This window comes from Equus asinus, chromosome 3, assembly GCF_041296235.1.
Source record: "Equus asinus isolate D_3611 breed Donkey chromosome 3, EquAss-T2T_v2, whole genome shotgun sequence".
Lineage (NCBI taxonomy): Eukaryota > Metazoa > Chordata > Mammalia > Perissodactyla > Equidae > Equus > Equus asinus.
In genome coordinates, this window is record NC_091792.1 from 51,496,340 (window position 1) to 51,516,955 (window position 20,616).

A 20,616-nucleotide genomic window follows, 5' to 3' on the forward strand; every position below is an offset into this window, starting at 1 on the left:
ACAGAATCTGTATTTTTTTATTAAGTTAATAAAGTTCAATATAATTCCTTGGGAAATGATATTCAGAAACAAGCAAATGAGTTAAATATTAAAATTCCATTATTTTACCATATATATAATCCAATGTAAATTTCTGGAAAAATTATTTTATTAACTGAACACTGAATCAAAGCTTCTCCAACTGAGGAATATAACTCTTAAGGCTTGCAGAAGACTAGTAGTGGGGACAGTGAATGAAACTGTAGTGCTCTTTCAGTTTTGAGAGGCTCCAGCAGGGCTCCCTTCTTTGTCGTTTCTCCTTCTCAACCCAAGGAGCACTCTGCGACCAGTGGTCTACTCTTTTTCCGTCCTTCTTTCCTTCCTCCTTTTCTTCTTTTCTTCCTTCCTTTCCTTCAAGTTGATGGTTGGGGGATTACAGTGGAAAAGTAATATGTGACAAGTGCTTTCTTCTAAACCCACAAGTAAGACACATGTATTCAGGCACTAATAGGAAAAGAAAAATGGAGAATTTGAAACCATGTCACAATGGCCATATTATATTAAATCAACGTATGATGTGATAAAAGCTAACATGTAATTAAGGCTGAGAAATGCTTACAGAAATCACTCCATCACCAAACAGAGGTGAGGATTCCATTACCAAACAGAAAAAATTCAATACCCTGCAAATTGGATATTCAAGGATTCACTATGTTGCTCTTTCTAAATGCTAATATTGGGATAACATTTTTTAGAACACAAAATGACCACTTTTAAGACCCCTATGTAAATAGTCTCACATTAAATAATATCTAAGAAAGAAATAACATGTTGGTTTTCTACAAATGTTTGGAGGTGCAGAGATAAAAGGCAACCTCTCATTTTATAGATAGTAAAAGTGAATTTGAGAGAGTTTAGGGCAAATGTGACTTCCCTATTTTCACATGACCCAAAACAAAACTGGTCTCTAAATGAGTGAGATTCTGATATAATATGATATATGTCCTGTAAGGCAATTCTAATTATGAGACCAGGATTAAGATTTCTTTGGAATTGGCAATTTCTGTTCTCTCTCTGCCATCCTCCTGCACTCTCTTTGGACTGCACAAGTATCAATCAACACTGCTGTGTGGTTTACTCTAGAGGCCGGTGAATATGAAAAGAGAAATAAGTCACAACTCCACCCTTTAAAAAACTTCACAATCATGATGGAGAGACAGGACATGAAAAAATTAAAGGATAAATGCAATACTAGGCAGTCAAGTCCGTTCCCTTTCAGCTTAGTCCTCATTGGGGTCTCTCTTTCCAATATCTTCAGCCCTTGAACCATTCTCATCAAAGCTGAATGAAAACTTGTGTAAAGCACCTCTTTGACTTTACCTTTTGTCTGTTGAGACCATCAATGGGTGTCCCTTCAGAAAGAACCTACAACTACTTATCAGGTAAGCAGCACTTAACACAGCATGAACCATCCCTCTACCCAGCCTCCAAATTACTTTTCCAACCTTAGGTCTAATACGTCTATATTAAAAAATTTGCTTCCATGTTCCTGTTCACGCCATGCTATGTTGGATCCCGTATCTTCATCTTGTCTATCAAAATTCTGCCATCACCTATGGCCTAGGTTGAATACTACCTTTTTCATAAAGCTTTTCTTGCTTTATGGAGTTGGGTGTGATCTTCTGGTGCCTAGAACATCTTTAGAAACATGGTTATATTGTTCTTGAGGCACTTAACACGTTCACCCTTGAACTATACTTTAATTTCTCCTAATAGTGTATGTTCACTGAGAACTGGAAATATCAACCTCTGACTCAGCCATATTATTTAGAAAAATAGTACAGCTTTTGTCATAGGCAATCTCAAGAACTAATATAAAAAATACTAGTTAAGAAGGAATTTATCATTTATCTGGCCCAGCTTCCCACTCAAAAAAGGAGAAGCAAAAAGAGACTTGGTTTTAGTTTTGAATAGTTATAATCAAAGACAATCTTTGCAGCATTAGAGTAAGCATAAATTTCTTAGGAGAAAAATTTTGTTTTTTAAAGATTGCCACCTGAGCTAACAACTGTGGCCAATCATCTTATTTTATTTTTCCTGCTTTTTCTCCCCAAGTCCCCCCGGTACATAGTTGTATATTTTAGCTGTGGATTCTTCTAGCTGTGGCATGTGGGATGCTGCCTCAGCATGGCCTGATGAGCGGTGCCATGCCCACACCCAGGATCCAAACCGGTGAAACCCCAGGTCGCTGAAGCAGAGCATGTGAACCTAACACTCAGCCACAGGGCCAGCCCCAGAAGATTTTTTTTTTTTCAATCAGACTCAATTAAAAGTAAAAATACTTGTTCTGCAAGAAACTCTACTAAGAAAATGTAAAGTCAAGCCACAGGCTGAAAGAAATATTCACAACAATTTAACAAGATGACCAAAAAGCTGGGGGGGGTTGGGGGAGAAGAGATTTGAACAAACACTTCACAAAAAGACATACAAATGGCTTAATAAGCTCAGACGCAGAAGTTGAACTTCTTTAGTCATCAGGGAAATGCAAATTAAAACCATCATAAGATACTACTACATACTCATTAAACTAGCTAAAATTAACAAAACAACAATACAACAAAAAAACAATAATACTGACAATACCATCTGTGTTGAGTATGTGTAGCAATTGAGACTCATATGCTATTAGTGGGGGTGGAAAATGGTAAACCACTTTGGAAAACAGTTTGGTGATTTCTTTTTTTTTTTAAGTGTGGTGGTGGGATTTTATTGAAGTGACACACAACACTCCTTTTTTTTTTGTTGGTGAGGAAGATTGGCCCTGAGATAACATCTGTTGCCTATCTTCCTCCTTTTGCTTGACAAAGATTGTTGCTGAGGTAATATCTGTGCTCATCTTCCTCTATTTTGCATGTGGGATGCTGCCACAGCATGGCTTGATGAGCAGTATGTAGGTCTGAGCCCCCGATCTGAACTTGTGAACCCAGGGCTGCTGAAGCACAGCGTGTGAACTTAACCACTACACAACTAGGTGGGCCCTGGGTTTGGTAATTTCTTATAGTTAAATACATACTTTTTGTATGGATTCATTAATTTCACTTCTGGGTATTTACTCAAGAAAAAATGAAAATATATGCCCACAAAAAGACTTACAGATGAAAGTTTATAGCAAATTTACTCATAATAGTCCCAATCTAAAAACAACCCAAACAGGTAAATAGATAAGCAAATCATGAAATATTCATACATTGGAATACTACTCAACAAAAAAAAGAAATAAACTACTGATACATGCAATAAGATAGATGAATCCCCAAACATCAACCTGAGCGAGAAGAGTTAGACAGAAAAGAACATGTAGTGGACAACTCCATTCTATAGTGGCACGCGTGGTTGCCATGCCGACAGTGGAGAGGGCATTAACAGCAAAAGGGCTTGAAGAACTTTTTGGTGTGATGGGAATGCCCTATATCCTGAGTGTTGAACTCTCATGACTTCACAGTAAAAGAAAAAAGACCAAATGTGCCTCTACAAAGGGTAGATGCTTCCCCTTGGAAGTCTACTTATTTATACACTAATAAATTACTTATGAAATATGTCCCATTATTTCAACTTAATTTTAAATATATTGAATTAGTGAAACTTTGTTATATAAACTTAACGTAGCTTTTGCCTAATTGCAACAGAGCTGACCATGAAAGAGAAATGAAATTTTACAGTTCATTTTCCTAAACTCTTGGGGCCAAATGTGTTTTGGGATCCAGAATTCTTTGAATTATAGAATAGTGACGTGGTGCATATACCATATTACACACCAGCCGCAGCATCCTTTAGTTAAAATGTTAATATTCCTCGTGTGAAACACATGGAAATTCATACCAAGTAAGTTAAAGACCATATATAGCCTCATGTCATTTTAGGACATGCTTTTGAGCCAAATGAGTTCTAGTACCACACTCCTCTAAAATTTTCAGTTTCTAAAGATTTTTGGATTTTGGAATTGTAGGTAATGTACTGTGGACCTGTAGTTCAATTTACCAATAATTATTAAAATGCCCTAACAGGGGTCAGCCCCACAGCCAAGTGGTTAAAGTTCCGCATGCTCTGCTTTGGCGGCCCAGGTTTGTGGGTTCAGATCCCAGGTATGGACCTACTCCGCTCATCAGCCATGCTATGGAGGCATCCCACATACACAATAGAGGAAGACTGGCACAGATGTTAGCTCAGGGCTAATCTTCCTCAAGCAAAAAAGAGGAGAATTGGCAATGGATGTTAGCTCAGGGCAAATCTTTCTCTCACACACACACACACACACAAAAGACAACAAAGAACATGCTTACTGTGTTTCAAGGTTATATAAGTTGCTGTGATGAACTGGTACCTCTGTCAAGTATAGGAATCTTGGCCAACATTAGATTCATGGCCCTGTTCTTTGAGCGTGGAAATATAATCCTGGCCAAAGATAAAGTTTCTGGTTTTAGTGGACTTACTTTGAGAATGAAGTAACATTTTTTATTTGTATGAAACATCCTTCTACTATTTATCTTCATTTTAAAATTTATAGCAATGTCAAAAAACTACAAGAAATGAAGGATCCTTCTGCAGAAAATACAATTTTCTCCACTAAAATGGATAAACAAAAAGCTCAACATGGAATCGAAGACATACAATATTAAATTTTTTGTTAGAATCATTGCATAGTTCTCATTCAACCGGGCCTGATTTCTTCTATGTCCTGGCCAGTGTTTATTGTAGTGTGTGTTTGTGTGTGTACACACACATTTGCCTCCATTCCTAAGGAAACACTGGTAAACATGATATGGCATGGAGGTAATGTGACATAGCACAAAGAGCATGGGGATGGGAGTTAGCAAACCTGGTCTTAAATTCCAGGTCTTTGCTTAAAAACCTTATGACTGCAGATAACTTAGCTTTTCTGAACCTAAGTTTTATCATGTGTAGTCTGAGAGCTGTATATGGAACTTTTCAGGATTGTTTTTAGGATAATATGAGATACCGTCAATCCTCTAACACAGAGTAGGCACTTGATAAGTGGTAATTATAATAATGTTTATTACAGTATTATTAAAACCTTAACAAACAACTCTATGATTGATTGAAAAGGGAAGTGTAATTGTGTTAGAGATCAGCTTAAAACCTCACCTTGTGAAATGTTATTCTGCTTCTCCCTACAAGACTATTACATATTGTCACCCCTGGAATTTGGCAAGAGCTATATTTGATAGTGTTTGATGAAACTGCACACTGTCTACTGTTTTATAACATGCCCTAAAAAGCCCGTGGTCAGGAATTACAATCCAACTAGTATAAAAAGTTTCAGAATTCTAGGAGAACAGGAAAAAAGTTTTTCACTCAATAGGAAAGATGTAAATTATAACTGGACATCACTAAAAAATTAAAGCTCTGATGGAATTTTGACATAATGAATGAGATTTAATTCATTTTAAGAAAGTTTGGCTATATTATCTGATGATGCAAGGGAGGGAGGGTGTTTTATTGTAAAATGTCGAGTAGGAACAATCAACTAGAGCCCAGTAAGCCATTTATTCTTGAAATAATTCTTTCAGATTGATTACTTAAGTATCAAATGCAGTCAAGCAATTGACTTATTCCTCTTTTATTTATCTATTTACTTTTTCACTACTTAGTTCTTATGGGAGAGCCTATCCAGGTCATCATAACACAAATGAAAACAACCGATAATAGAAAGAATGCTAATTGGTTTCCTCTCTCTCTTATCAGTGATCTGTACACAAACTGACGCTTCCACATTCTTCCTCTTGTTTGTATCCAACCTCTCTATATATGTAGACTTCAAAATTTTTTGGAAGTCATCATGAACTAACAAAGCAGTGCACAGCATTGATAACTATATTGAGTAGTAGACAGTACCATTAACTCGCACTAGAAATAGTGTATTTACAGTCATTGGATCAAATATTTATTGAACGAGCATGAAGCCAAGTGCTTAGGATAAAAGCTAAGGATAAAAAGACAAGACTCAGTTTTTGCCTTTTGAGAACCCAGAGTTAAATAGGGGAAACCTGTAAATAAACAAATGCAACCCAGAATGGTACATGCAATAACAGATTGTAGTCAAAGTTATAAACATTTAGGGAAATAATAAACATGCTGGGCCAGCAGAGACAGGGCCATTGCACCACTCAAAGCTCTGTGTTCTGCTCTGAGACTTCTGTGGCCAAACCAACATGGCTTCAAGCCCTTGGGTGAGCAAGGAACTGTCTATGAGTCCCACAATTCCACCTCCTTCAAAGAGACTGTCAGGACAAAATTCATGAATCCCCAGGCCTTTAATTTTAGCTTAAATTAGTCAATGTCCAAAGTCTTAGTGACCTCTTTAAAAAAATAGTATAATCTGTTGCAAAAAAAATATTTTGCAATAGATGATTCTGTTTACCTTCCTAAGACAACTTCGCCCAGCCCATCTGCCTTCTTCTTTCTTCCCCTCATATAACAATGCCCTTGAAAAGGTCTATTCCACAATGTAAAAATTCCTCTATACCATCAACTTCTATTTAGAACATTCCTTCCATCTCTGCCTCAACTGGACCCTGACTCTCTTGAGAACCCAATTTCACCTGTAGGCTTTAAGAAGCGGCTTCTATTTTTCTGTCACCTCCATATATTAAGCATCAAGCTGTAAGCTTAGCAGATTTCAGACATTTGCTTTCTCAGTGTCCAGTGAGCACTCCTACTGCTGTCAAGCTTGCCTCAGTCATACCATTCACTCTCATCCCTTATAGGTGGCACCTCCCAGCCACTCAACAACCCCACCTCTTTCACTGAAGGTCTTGACACCTACGTTACAGATAGGCTTCCTCTTCATTCCAGATTCCTGCTATCATCCTGTAAGATTTCCAGTCCATGGCCAACCTATTCTGGATTAGGATATAACCTAACCGCTTGTTTCCAATGTCCTCCTCTACTTCACGCTGACAGCCATTCTCAAGGCCCTAATCTGGACCTGGCCATAACCTGAAGCTAATCAATTTCAAATCATCTTCTGTCCATAAGGTAATTTTTTCAGTTAATTCTATGATGACTACTCTTTGACCTTTTCAGGGTCTTTAGTCCTTTGACCCTTCCACACTCTACCCTACCCTTGCTCCAATCCTAACCCTAACACTAACTGCAACCGTAACCATAACCATAACCATGATCATGACCATGACCATGACCATGACTATGACCATAACCACAACCAAAACCATAACCATAACCATAATTCTTATCTTTACTATCCTCCTGTTTAGTTAAGGTTCCATGGTTCATTATTTCAGCTACTTTTTTCCTTGTAAATGCCAATTCCTTCTGTTTTTTCATTGCATTCATTTAGCAAAAATAAAAATAAATCCTAAAGGAATCAATTTTTAATGTCTTGGGCAGTGAATGATATTGGAGGAAATAACAAACAGAACAAAGTAACACTATAAATTTGTCATCACCGACCTCATCTAGGTCATTAACAAATCTCTCACTGGCCTCAATTATTCACACATTCGACACTTTTCTCAACTTCTATTTACACCACAATAGACTCACAATTTTTCAGGTCCAGGTGAATTTACTTGCCAAAAGAGAAAAATCGAAGCTATGGAATGGGCACACCCTTAATTCCCAACCACTCAACCCATAAAACTAATCGCGTTTGCACCCATTCTAGTCTCCTTTCCTCTTGTTCAAATAGAAGAAGCATTGTTCCTGATCCTCTTAAGGTCAGCCCTTGCATCAGCGCCCTAGATTCAATCCCCTCTCACCTTCCCAGGAAGCATGCACATTATCCTGTTGCCCTCCTATATAATCAACCTCCTTTCTCAACAGTTCCTTCTCATAAACATTTAAAGAGCTCTTTTCATCTTAAAAGCAAAACAAAAAACATAAACAAAAATAAAACTTTCCTGGACCTCAGTTTTATTTCTATCATCTTATCTCTCTTCCTCTTCTGACCTTGACAGTCATATTTCTTGAGAAAGTTGAGGACCCTCACTGTATCGTCTTCTTACCTCCCCACTCTCTCCTTAACGTACTCTGACAGGCCTCATGTTCTACTGCTCCAATAAAACAGCTCTCATTACTATCAGCAATGACCTCCACACCACTAAATCCAAAAATCAACTTCCTGTTCCATGGCCTACTTCTCTCTGAGTAGCACTGACCACTTTTGGTGAGAAGTTAGTATAAAGTAATTGTCAAAACTGTGGACTCTGGAGTCAGAAGGTCTAAGATCGATTCCTGGATCTGTCAATTACTAGCTGGGACTTTAAGCAATTAGTTAAAGAAAAATCTTTCTATGTTTCAGTTTTCTTCTCTGTAAAATAGAGACGAAAATAGTACTTACTTCATAGAAATGTTGTAAGAATAATGGAAATGAATCTTTGTAAAGTTCTTAGAACATAGCTTGGCACCTAGTAAGTGCCCAATAAATGTTACTATTAATTCTACTGAACTCCTTCTTTCTTAAATAACTCTATTTTTTGGCTCCTAAACTTCATACTCTGTTGCTTTTTGTAGAATGGCTATTTATGTCTGCCCTGGATACCATAAAAAAGGAAAATGACATGTTCAGGAATTTAACAATGTCAAATCAAATAGAGAGCTTCTTTTGTGATCCTAAAAAAACCCTCATACTTTTATATATATGTATTTATTTTTATTTGTATACAGCAAGGCAGAAATGGCTGAAAATTAAACTTAACATTTAAGTATTTGGGTTAGTTATAGAATCAAAATGTAAAGTGTATTCACAGACGATCCAAGTGTCCTAAGTGAGAATTAGGACATTGACTAGAAAGAGTGGGGATATTTGGATAGAAGGTGAAAATCTTGAATCTGCTTTAAGCTTTCTTTCAATGGGGTGCTTTTTCTCCTCAAGACCTATGCCTACCACCCCTACTGTGTCTAGACCTATAACTAGAGAGATCTGAGTACATTCTACTAGGTACAAGTGAAAAATCCAACCTAGGAAGAAATAGGATACACTCCAAAAGGTTCGAGATCTTTCTAAGTTATATTGGCATAAACCTAGGAGATATATGTGAGAATATATTATAAGAGTGTTAGACCAAGGAGGATAAAATATGACATTGGATCAGGCCAAATTAATCAACATGGGTGTACTTATTCCTGAATTAATACAGTAGGTTGAACAAATAAAAGTCTTCTCTTTGTGCCTCACTTTTTCTATATGTTCCAAGGCTCAGTTCTGTTTCCTAATTGCTCCCCAGATAATAATATCAATACATGTTTTAAAATACTGTTTTTTTCCCCCATGACTCTCAAACATATATATCATATCTGTTTTTTCTCTGAGCCCTAGACCTTTAGATTTCAAATAATCTCCTCAAAATCTTGATTTGGATATTGAAGAGAGAGAAATTTCGAACTCTATATATCAAAAAATAAACTCATAATTTATCTCCTAAAGATAGTCACACTAGAGTGCTCCTCCTCTGTAAAAGGCTAGACTATCCACGTATTTGCATACATGAGAAACCTGGGATTGACTCTTGACACTTCCTTCATCTCCACTGCCAATAACCAATCACTAAGTCTTGTCTTTTTGTCTGCCAAATAGCTTTCTAAATCATGTATAATAATAAATGTTCTTATTTTGACATTTCCTTATTCCTTGAAGATTTTAGCACTTGGCTCACTATTACTCTCTTCAACATTTCAGTATCTGTGAAGATCATCTGTCAATATCATGGACTCTAAATTCTTTCACAACCTCTCTCCCAGTGATCTTTCTTGCCCCCATCTCAGGTAATAATTTGCAAGTTCATGCTCTTGTCTTCGTAAATGGCAGCACTGCAATTCATCCAAATTTTCCATTTCAAGCACCTCATTCTCCAACCAGCAGCTCCGTCTTTCCAGCTAGTTTTAACTAGAATGACAACTCTAACAATCGTTTCACCACTCTGGCACCTCAGCACATCAGTCTTCACATCTTTGCTCTCTCCTTGTGCCCTCTCTTTCTCCTTATCCAGTTTAAATTCATAGTCAACCGCTTCTCACATATGTTCTGAACTCCCTTGCCTTGGTCTCCCTTTTGTGGTACTGCTGCAAAATGACAACCCTGGTTAAACTCTTTGCCTAGTCTCTGCTTGCATTGACAGACCGTGTCTCTTCTTTCCACAGAGATTGGCTAACAGTTCACCAAACCTATTTTCCTTTCCCCTGGGTCCAAAGCTAGACGATATTTCCTATCCTCTGTTGACTTAAGGTGTAGCTATGGCACTGAATTTTAGTCAATGAAATGTGAATAGAAATGATGCATACCACTTCCAGGCCTAGAATAAATAAAATTTCTTGAGATACTCCACATTTTCTTTCTTCCCCCGTTTTCCTACTGGGTGTCAATGTCCAGGATAACCTTGGAAAACACATGCTGAGCTTCTATCAGCCACCTCCACTGTCATGTCCCACTACCTATTAGACTTTAGGTTACCAAAATATTAATTCTATTGTGTTGGGCCACTAAGATTTCAGGGTTCATCTGTCACAGCAGCTAGCATTACCTTAACAAATAGAACCACTGTAGAACCATATCTGTAGAAAATACACAACTGTGCTAATCAGTCCCATTTTTAAATTCATGATCACTAGCCTTAATTGTCGCCTAACATTAGCACTAAATTTCCCTACTCTATTCAGTCTCCTACTTTCCTAGATAACAACTCATACTTTTCCTCTTTCTTCAAAACTCACACTTGGTCTATCTACAATTTCAATCATCAATGCCTTCAAACACATGCAGAATTTAACCATTTCTTCACCTCCAGGTCCATGCTCTCTTCATCTATTTCTACTGAAATAGTCTCCTAATTGGTCTCTTCTTTCAATCTTTTCCAACACAGCAGCCAGGATAATCATATTAAAATGCAAGACCAATTATTCCAGATCTCAAAATCCTCCAGTAGCTTTGTATGAGTTAGAGAGTAGTCAAGAAAATAGAAACAAAGCTGGATATTTCATACTGAGGGGACTCTTGCATAAGTGTTGGACAACTTAAAGAGCACAAGGGTAACACAGAGATTGATAACTGTGGGCAACAGTTGCGTCACTGGGCCGGGGAACAAAAGGAAGAGGTTGGTTCCAGAACCTAGGAGCTTAGAAGAAGGGCTCTGCAGAGCTGGTTCTCATACTTCTAAGGGAGGAGCCACTGCCAGGGTGTTGCTGTTTCCTCTGAGGGTGTACCCCAGGGCTGTACTGGAAATGTCATAAAATGCTGGAGGCCGGATCCAACTTCTGCTTCTGGGCACTGCTGTCAAAGACAAGGACAATAGGAAGGAAGTCCCTTTCTCTGTCTTCTCTCTATGTATCCTGTAGGTAGAATCTAAAAGGAAGCCAGCTGGCAAATATGACTGAGAAATGTAATTGGCAAAGTCCCAAAGTCTCAGCATCATAAAGCCACCGCTTTGTCTACTCAGCACTCATAAAACTCCTCTACACATATTTTAACTTCCATGCAACAACTCTAACAACCTCATGCTTCCACCTAGCAGGGTCCAACTCTCTTATACAAATAAAGTCACTCTCACACTTTCCCCTATAAAGAGGAGATGCCAAGTCCTAACATTTACCATGTCCCAACTCTAGGGGATATTAAATCTTCTTGTTAATTTACAATTTCACTTAGAATCCTTACACAAAGTAATAAGGAAAAAAAAAGGGTGAAAAGAATTAGTGATTCCTCTGGACTCAGATGGATTCACTCATCTGTCTGTGGTCTGCTGCTGGGATGGCTGTGCTGGTCTTTGGGCTGTCTTGTGCATCTGGGGCCTTGGCTATAATGGCTTGTCTCTGTTCCATGTGGTTTTTCATCTTCCAAATGGCAAGAACAGGCTCTTTTACGTGGCAGTTGCAGGGTTCCAAAAGAGAAAGCAGAAGGATACAAAGTCTCTTGAGACCCAGGCTTAAAATTCACGCAATTTCACTTCTGCCATAGTCTATGGGCCAAAGGAGGTCACAAGGGCAGCCCATTTCAAGACGTGGCAAAATAGATTCTACCTCTTGAATGGAGGAGCTACAAAAATTGCTATTTTGCAATATGCTATACAAGCAAAGAAGGAAACATCCACAGCTCTCCTTTTTCCACTACATCCCCCTCCTCAATTGGCCTTGTGAGTTGGATTTTTTTACCAAACCGCACAGGAACCCACTTTGACCAGTAGTCTAACATGCTTTTTGAGTTCTAGGAGTAGCATTAACTTAAGTCTAGTGCATGGTCACCAATTAAACGTGTGCAAGCATACTTTGGGAAGGCTTAGAAAAGTTTTATAGTATATAATTGTGGGAATATTGCAGGTTCTTTCTCAAAGGTATCCAGCCTCCTTTTCAACCATAGAACTCCAGGTCAATGAATTGGCTTAGGTTTGAGAATTGGGTGAGAAACTGTGAATACTCAAGGCAGTTCTGCAGTTCATCAGACCTAGAGTTTTCCTATTATATTGACTAAGTAATACTTTAGAAATCTGCCCATATATTTTACTCCTAGGATATTTCACTCTTAGGAATTGAGAAGCCATAGTCTAAGATCCTGACAAACCAAGATATTCTGATTACCAACGTTTCCTTGATGCTCATTACAGTAACTGTATAAATCCTGATTCTTGAAGTTAGTTTTGCTACTTAACTTCTGCTACTCTGCGACTCCAGGATCTCCACTGAAATTAGGGATCCCTTTTCAGTGACAGCACCTCCCATTGCCATCTTTAGCTTTTAGAGGATACATATCATAGAGCATTACAAAGACGCTGGTGCATGCCTTAGTGAGGGGAATGTCCTCTGGACCCTCTAAAGGGATGTTGTGTGGTGGTACATGTGCAATTTTCACAAGTTAAGTCCATTCTTAGAGATTCCTAAATCCCTAAGCCTTTTTTTATACTAGGTTAGGAAATTCGTATCCAGTCTCATTGAAAGAGGGCCACTATTAAATCAAATAAACCAAGAAAAGTGTTAGAACAAATTTCATGCTCAACCCATCATATTAAATCTGGAAGAATAACACTTATGTGTATTACTTTGTCCTGATCCAATGTCACATTCCATCCTCCTTGGTCTAACATCCTTATAAGGCATTCTTACATATATCCCTAGCTTCATGCCAATATAATTTAGGAAAGTATTGTAATTCTTTTAGAATATAACCTGTTTCTTCTTGGGTTGGAATTGGAATGTACTCAGATTTCTCTCGCTGTAGAACTAGACACAATAGAAGCAGCAGGTCTTGAGGAAAATAAGCATCTCACTGAAAGGAGGGCTCAGAGTAGATTCAAGATTATCAGCTTTATTTGTGTTCACCCAAACATCCCTACTTCTTCCCAATCAACGTCCTAATTTTCTTTTAGGACACTTGGAACATTTGTGACTACAACTTCCACTGTAATTTTATAACTAGCCCAAATACTTAAATGTTGAGTTTAATTTTCAGCCATGTCTGCTCTGGTAAGTACAACCTAAAATAAATACTTCATAAAAAGGTAAGAGATTCTTTTAGCATCACAAGAGAAGCTTTGAGATTGTTAAACTCCTGAGCGCATCATTTTCCTTTCATATGGTCTCCAGTGTAGTCAGAAATAGCCATTCTACCCCACAGTCATATGGTACCATTACCACGATATCAGTCCATTGCAGCAGCCACTTGGTCCCCTAAGATATTTATTTCAATAAGCACTTTATCCCAAGCAACTGCCTGTGGTAATTTAATTAAATAGTGTATGCCATAGCAATATCAGTAACCCATTTTCTATCCTAACAAAGAAGTTGGCATTAATTAAATTTAAGGTCAAGGACATGACATATCTAAAACAACTCCATAATCCCATCTTTGAGGGTTTCCTGGGATCACTCTTGGCACCTGATGCTGTCACAATCAAGAAAACAGAAACCACATTAAGTATTTTGAACAGAGGGTATTTAAACAGAAAGTTGGTAACCCAGGCACGTGAAGGTGAAGGGACAAAAAGGGAACACTGCAGTAACCCAGATAGTAACTCAGAGGGGAGTGCCATCCCTAGGTCCTGGGGACTGCGAGTAGGTGAGAAAATGACCAGGACCTGGAAGGTTAAAGGAGGAGCCCCATGGCAATGGACCTCAGACCTCAGAGAAGTGAGTCCCAAAGGGCCGCTGCTGGAAGCTTTGAGGAGGTGCCTAGGGCTGCTCCAGGAAGTGCTCAAAGAAGGTGAAGGTTGAAGATGCTGCTGATCGATACAAAGAGAAAACAGGAAAAGCAGAAGGGCGTATCTCTTCTCTCCTCCCCTTGCCTTCCAGTCTCTTTCTATTGCCTTCTATCTGCAAAACTTAACAGAGAGCCATTTGACTAACTGGGAAATGTAATGTACAGAGTCCCATCTCCATCATCATAGAGAATAACATTGAAGGACGTCTTTAGATCCAAGAGAAAATAGATAAATAACTGACACAGGCTTCTCATCTCACCCAGAGTAAACACTAAAGTCCTACAATGATCTATAGGTTCTGCATAACCTAGTCCCTTGTTACCTTCCGATTTCATCTCTTAATCTTCTCCCCCTACCCTCTGCTTTTAGCATAAAGACTCTGCTCCTTCTTGATCTCAGTATGCATGCTCTCATCTCACAGCCTTCACACTTGCTGCTCACTCTGCATGAAATGCTCTCCCCGAGATCTTCATAGCTAGCTCCTTCATTTCCATCCACTCAAAAGTTACTTTCTCAGGGAGGCTGTCCACCTAAAATTTCAATACGCAATGCCATTTCAAATTCCTCTTTCTTGATCTCTTTTTTTTCCTATGTACTTGTCATTCTGTAAAATACTATTTATTGTCTGTATTTATCGTATTGTATACCTTCTTCAGTAGAGTTTTAGATTCACGGGGCAGAGACTTTTGTTGTTTTGCTCATGGCTGAATCCCCAGGGCAAGAACAGTCCCTGGCACACATTCAACATTCAGTAAATATTTTTGGAATTAATGAATATCCAGTAACATAACCCTAGTCCTCATCAACTCTTACCTGGACACATCCAATAGTCTAACTGCTGTCTCTTCAACCATTCTTGCCCCTGTTGATCCATTTTCAACACTGCTGCTACAGTGATTTTTAAAAATTAATTATATATTAGTCAATATTCCAAGCAGCTGGAGGGCAAGAGTCCTGCATTATTTATAATTATGTCCCTGCTTTTTTGCTCCAATCATGGCCCTATGTCGAAAATTGACTTACTTTGGTAAACTTTACTTATTGCGAGTTCCTTTAATCCTTCAGATAATGTAGATTTCTACATATGGCAGCTTTACCAACAGTTCTTCATTTTGCTTGTGGCTCTAATGACCTTATTTATAAATCTTTGCAAAGTCTCTCATTATCTAATTTGGCTTTCCACACCATAGAAAACAAATGGACCATTCTTAATCTGGTCTTTGTCATATCGACACAGGATAGGAATATATACATCTTCTGTAACACAAAAGTTATGGTCTTGAAATGTTGCCTGCAGACTGACATGTTTGTCACATTCTAGGTTTTTATTTCAAAGAAGTTTCTAATAAATTGAATATGCATTCCTTTGGAAAATTTCTTGAGAATAAGACATCATAAAATCTCACTTACGATAAGCACTCATGTAAAAAACAAAAGTCCTCTAAGTCACAAAATGTGAATGTGTATTTTCTATTTGGCATAGTTGTTTAAAGGTCTAAAGGGGATAACTGTTTAACAAAAATTGTTTAGCAAATTGTTCTTGTTTCTAAAATACAGTCACACATCCTGTTATGTGTTGTCAAGCTTCATTCATGTGCTCTCTGTAAAAGCTGCATACTTTTAGAAATGAACAGGGTGATATAAACTGATGGGAGGAGAAGATGCTACAAGATTCTGGGCAACAATTCATCATGCCCGCCTGTTATTTCTCTTTGTTCTGAACTGCCATATCCTTTGAGCTTTGCTTATGCCAAGCCGGTAGTTGGATATGCGTGCCTTCTCTTAGGGGGCTGCAGTGGCCTGGAAGTTAGGTTTTATTTGCTTCGTGTCCCACAGAAAACTTTTTACAGGGTAGGTACTGAAATTGGTTGATATAATTAATATAAAAATTGGACGCAGCGAGAAATAAATGAAGCAACTCTACTAACACATCGTTGTTAATTGTTAACGTTAGGAACTTTAATAAGTTAGGAACTTATTAAAGATAACACAGGTCTTCAGATTCAATGCAAAAAATGAATGCCCAGATTGATCAAATATGTAAAATTTGATGTTCTATGCAACAAGCTAGGCTTATACCTCTTGTGAGTGTGTTTGTGTGTATGTGTGTATTTGTGTTTAATGGTTCAAGCTAAATTGAAAGGAAGGATTTTGGTAATTCTCAAAACAGTGCTGGCTATTGTTTTTACAAAATACAAATTGCTGTCCTGCTTCAAATAATATGTCTGAATAGAAATTCATGCATGTTCATTTCCTACCTTCAGCTTTTGCCCTTCAGATCCGGGGTCCTACGACTTTGCAGGGCTGTCTTTTCCTCCGGCTTGTGCTTCTCTCCCTCACTTCCTTAGAGCAGATGTTATGCAACGTATTGAAAAGCAAATCGCCTATTTCAGAAAGGGTGATTTCTTTATGAGACCCTCTTAATCTCCGAGGAAAATGCAGAGTCACGCAAAAAATGTGCACAAACAGCTGGAGTACAGGTTGACGTTGAGAAACCAAACCTTTTTTTTTAATATATTGGAAAACGTGAGTGAAGATACTTTTTATAAGACTTCCCCGCTGTTTTCACAGCACAGCATGCAGCCCTGTGAGACCACATAAGCTATATTTTCACACAAACTTTTCTTAAAATGAGCCAGTACTGATCGTCTAGTCTTACAAAATACTTACACCTTTGATGAAAAAAAATAAATCCTCCACATCTAATGGTAGGGTTGTAAAAACATATCATAAGGGAATTTTTTTGAAATACTGTGCTGCCAAAACATATGAGTACAAGAATATACTTACTTTTATCTCAGAATTACTTTCACTGATTTATCTTGAATGTAATTATTTTTTTTCTATCATGATTTAACCTTGGCTTTAAGCAGGATTTATCTGGTTGGACAGCGGCCAATATTTATGTATTCCTTTAATGTTTAGTGAGTGCTTACATATATATATTATCTTACAAAGTAGGCATTCCTCTTAGCCCCTTCTCACTAACGTTTGGTGATTACTTTTACAGATGTTTTCCAAAGATGTTAAGGTAAAATCTAAAAATCCCAAAAGCTTAGAATATTATTTTTCTAATAATTTCTAATAAACTAATAATAATAATTTCTAATAAACTTTCAGAAACTTGTGTAATAAAATAAATGTCTTCAAACTTATTAGTGTAAACCCATGAAAGTAGGAGGAGAAATAATAATAAATTTAATTTATCAGTTTGCATATGATGTTAGTATTTCATCATTGAAGAGATGTTTTTAAGAATTATACTCGGCTACTAGTGACAATTGTCTGAACAAGATACATGTAGCTCTGTCTCATGTTAAAGGAATCTGAAGTTAAGAAGCTTGGCATGGTCGAGGGAAGTATGTTATAGATCACATATATATGCACTATATATCAGAGACTATGCTCTTTCTTTCTGCTCTGTACTCAGCACATGTTTTCCATTTTCAAGGGTACAGTGTAGTTTCTGGAGCTCCAGCATCAGATCACCATTTCTGTTAGGATACAGGAGAAAGCCAAAAGTTTTTCCAGAAGCCACACCCAATAACTTCCACTTATAGCTCACAGGTCATCCTAGTTGCCAGAGGGCATGGGAAAGGTAGGTTCTTGGCCGGCCCATCATTACAGGGATAAAACTAGAGATTTGTTACTAAAGAAGAAATTAAGAATGGGTCAGGGCATATAATTTGCTGTGTTTGTCCCTCATCCATAAAGGAACATAGGATTTTCCTACTTTTCGTTTCTTTTTTTCTTTTTTTTTTGAGGAAGATTAGCCCTGAGCTAACATCTGCCAGTCCTCCTCTTTTTTGCTGAGCTAACATCCGTGCCCATCTTCCTCTACTTTCTATGTGGGACACCTACCACAGCATGGTGTGCCAAGTGGTGCCATGTCCACACGGGATCCCAACCGACGAACCCGGGCTGCGGAGAAGCAGAACGTGCAAACTTAACCACTGAGCCACCAGGCCGGCCCCACGATTTTCCTACTTTTAAGAACAGTATTTATTCCAACTATCACCCCACATGTAAAAAATGTCCCACTAACAGATTAAAAAAGATCCTTGATCAATTTAATCCTCTGATTGAAAATTAATCAGAGAAAACAAATTGAGTTTAGCAAGTGAAGGCGACAGTTGAAAATGGAAAATTATCTACTCCAGTTCAAAAGACTATGATGGCAGTAAAAAAATAAGCTAGAACTAGAAAATGTGAAATCATTAGTAGTCATTGGGTGCATAGTGATTTACTAAGAAGTTTGACGAAGAGTAGATGTTCAGGGCACAAGCAGCAGATAAGAAGCTTCCAGAAAGCACAGGTCTTTCTCCTCTAGCCCTTCACTCTCCCTGCGGCGCCCCCTGTTGGCAGAGCTTAACAGGGAACCAGCGGGCAAAGCAGAAATCTTCAGCCCCTACCTGTATTCCTACCTGTGCGAGATCCTGTCCGTTGTGCTCCGCCCGCTTCGGTGGATGCTCACTCTCTCTCTATCAGCTCTTACGGCTTCTGGCATCTGGCAAATGGAGAGTGAGCTAGAGTGGGTGAGGGTGGGGGGTGCTCCCTGGGTCCGCAGGGCTGAGCTGGAGCCTGTGCCCAGCTGCAGTGAGCAAGTTCCACCTTGGCGGATGTGCCAGACAACTGGGACCCAGGGCTGGCCAGGGAGGGGGAGCGTGTGCCCCACCATCGCAAAGCCGACTCTAGAAAGATGGTTTGGAGATGAGAGAGACAATCACTTAGTAACTGGCACACTACTTATTACCTGTCTCTCCATCTAGAAAATAAACTCTTAAAGGACAGGGTAGCTCCAGTTCTTACAGGAGTGCCTGGCCCGTAGTAGGAGCTCCATAAATATTGCTGAATTAATAAAGAGGAACTCTCTGTTGTTGAAGAAGGGAAAAATATGAAAAAATCATGGCATCTTTATTTCTACCTTTTAGATTTTCCTAGTCCAGAAATTGCTCCAGCCAACGAAAGGTCTAAGCTGAGGAACACCTCTGCTCTTAGTCGTTGCTGTTCCATCTCTTTCTAACTATGTGTGACTTTGGGAAGCTACCTAACTTTAGGAGCACCAGTTTCATAACCTAAAAATAGAAACAACACTTACTGCAAAGTGTAATTGAAAGGATTGGTAAGATGATCTACACAGAACACCTACTACCATACAGGGCACACATTTGTTCAGTGGATTGTGCTGTTGAAATGATACTCATTTCCACTCCCTTCAACCATTGTGCCTCTGGCATTATTTCCAAGTAGGTATGGTTTCTGAATGATAATATAAACCAGCATTGATTGGGCGTTTATGTTTGTGCCACATGCTGTTACAAGTGTTCTCCCTATGTGAAGTCACTCAATGCTTCCAACAATTTGTGAGATAGATGTTTTTATTTTTCCAGTTTTACTGAAGAGGAACTAAGGCACAGAAAGTTCAGGAATTCTTCTTAGGTGCAGAGTTAGAAAGGAGCAGAGCCAGGATTCGAACCCAGGTAGTCTGGCTCCAGTGTCTGTCTTTTTAGCTACTGTTACGGTGTTTCTTTAATAAAACTACTAATAATCTTACTGTTAATGCTAATTCTGGGTATTTGCAGGACTGTCTTGTGCAATTATTAATAGGCATTGCACCAGTTCCACCAAAATTCCTGAGTAGAATCATTGGCTTAGAGAAACCACATCTGACTCAACTGAACACACCAAGAATGAGGCGAGGTGGCGTCTCCTTCCACAAGGGTATCTGGACAAAGCTTAAAGTCAGTCAACCTAATTATAAACTGTTATCCCTCTATTATGGAAAAACCCTGTAATTGGATACAAGAAAATCCTCTGTGAAAGCTTGTCCCTCAGGCAAGGTTTAGCCCTGGTCTCAGAAGCCCAATTAAATATGATCAAAACTGTGTTAAAAAAATCCAAACCAGTTATACTTAAAAAAAAATAGATTGAAGGGAAATACTTCACAACATTAAGGCAGCTGTCTTTGGATGGTTATACAATGGGTATTTTTTTCATTTTCTTTTCCTTTTTTAAAACATTTTTCTTAAATTTTTCTAAATGAGGAAGTATTATTTAAAAAAACATTTCTTAAGTAAGAGAGGAAAACGCTATTAAAAGCAGAAAATTTAGATAAATAAAAATAAAAGAAATTATACATGATCTCACCATTGTATGTTAAAACTTTGCTATATTTTCCAGGCTTTCTCCAGTGTAAGGACTCTCATATATTATGTATATGTGCAGAAATTTTTACCCCCAAATTAGGATCATATTGTTCATACTGCTTTATACTCTGTTTTTCTTTTCACTTATCAGAATACTGTGAGTCTCTTCATCTATCAATAAATACACATATGTAGAATAATTTACAGTATATTTATTTGTATTAACATATTAGAATTTTTAACCATTTTTCTATTGTTGGATATTTAGG

General features: G+C 38.1%; 1 long non-coding RNA gene across 1 annotated transcript; it reads right to left on the reverse strand.

Annotated features, from left to right (window-relative positions):
- On the reverse strand, nucleotides 1-16,671 carry LOC123284194 (uncharacterized). Its single transcript, XR_006524991.2, has 3 exons — nucleotides 16,460-16,671; nucleotides 4,320-4,431; nucleotides 1-483 (listed from the first exon to the last, which is right to left on the reverse strand). It is a non-coding gene; the product is annotated as an uncharacterized lncRNA (long non-coding RNA).
- Nucleotides 16,672-20,616: the final 3,945 nt, after the last annotated feature.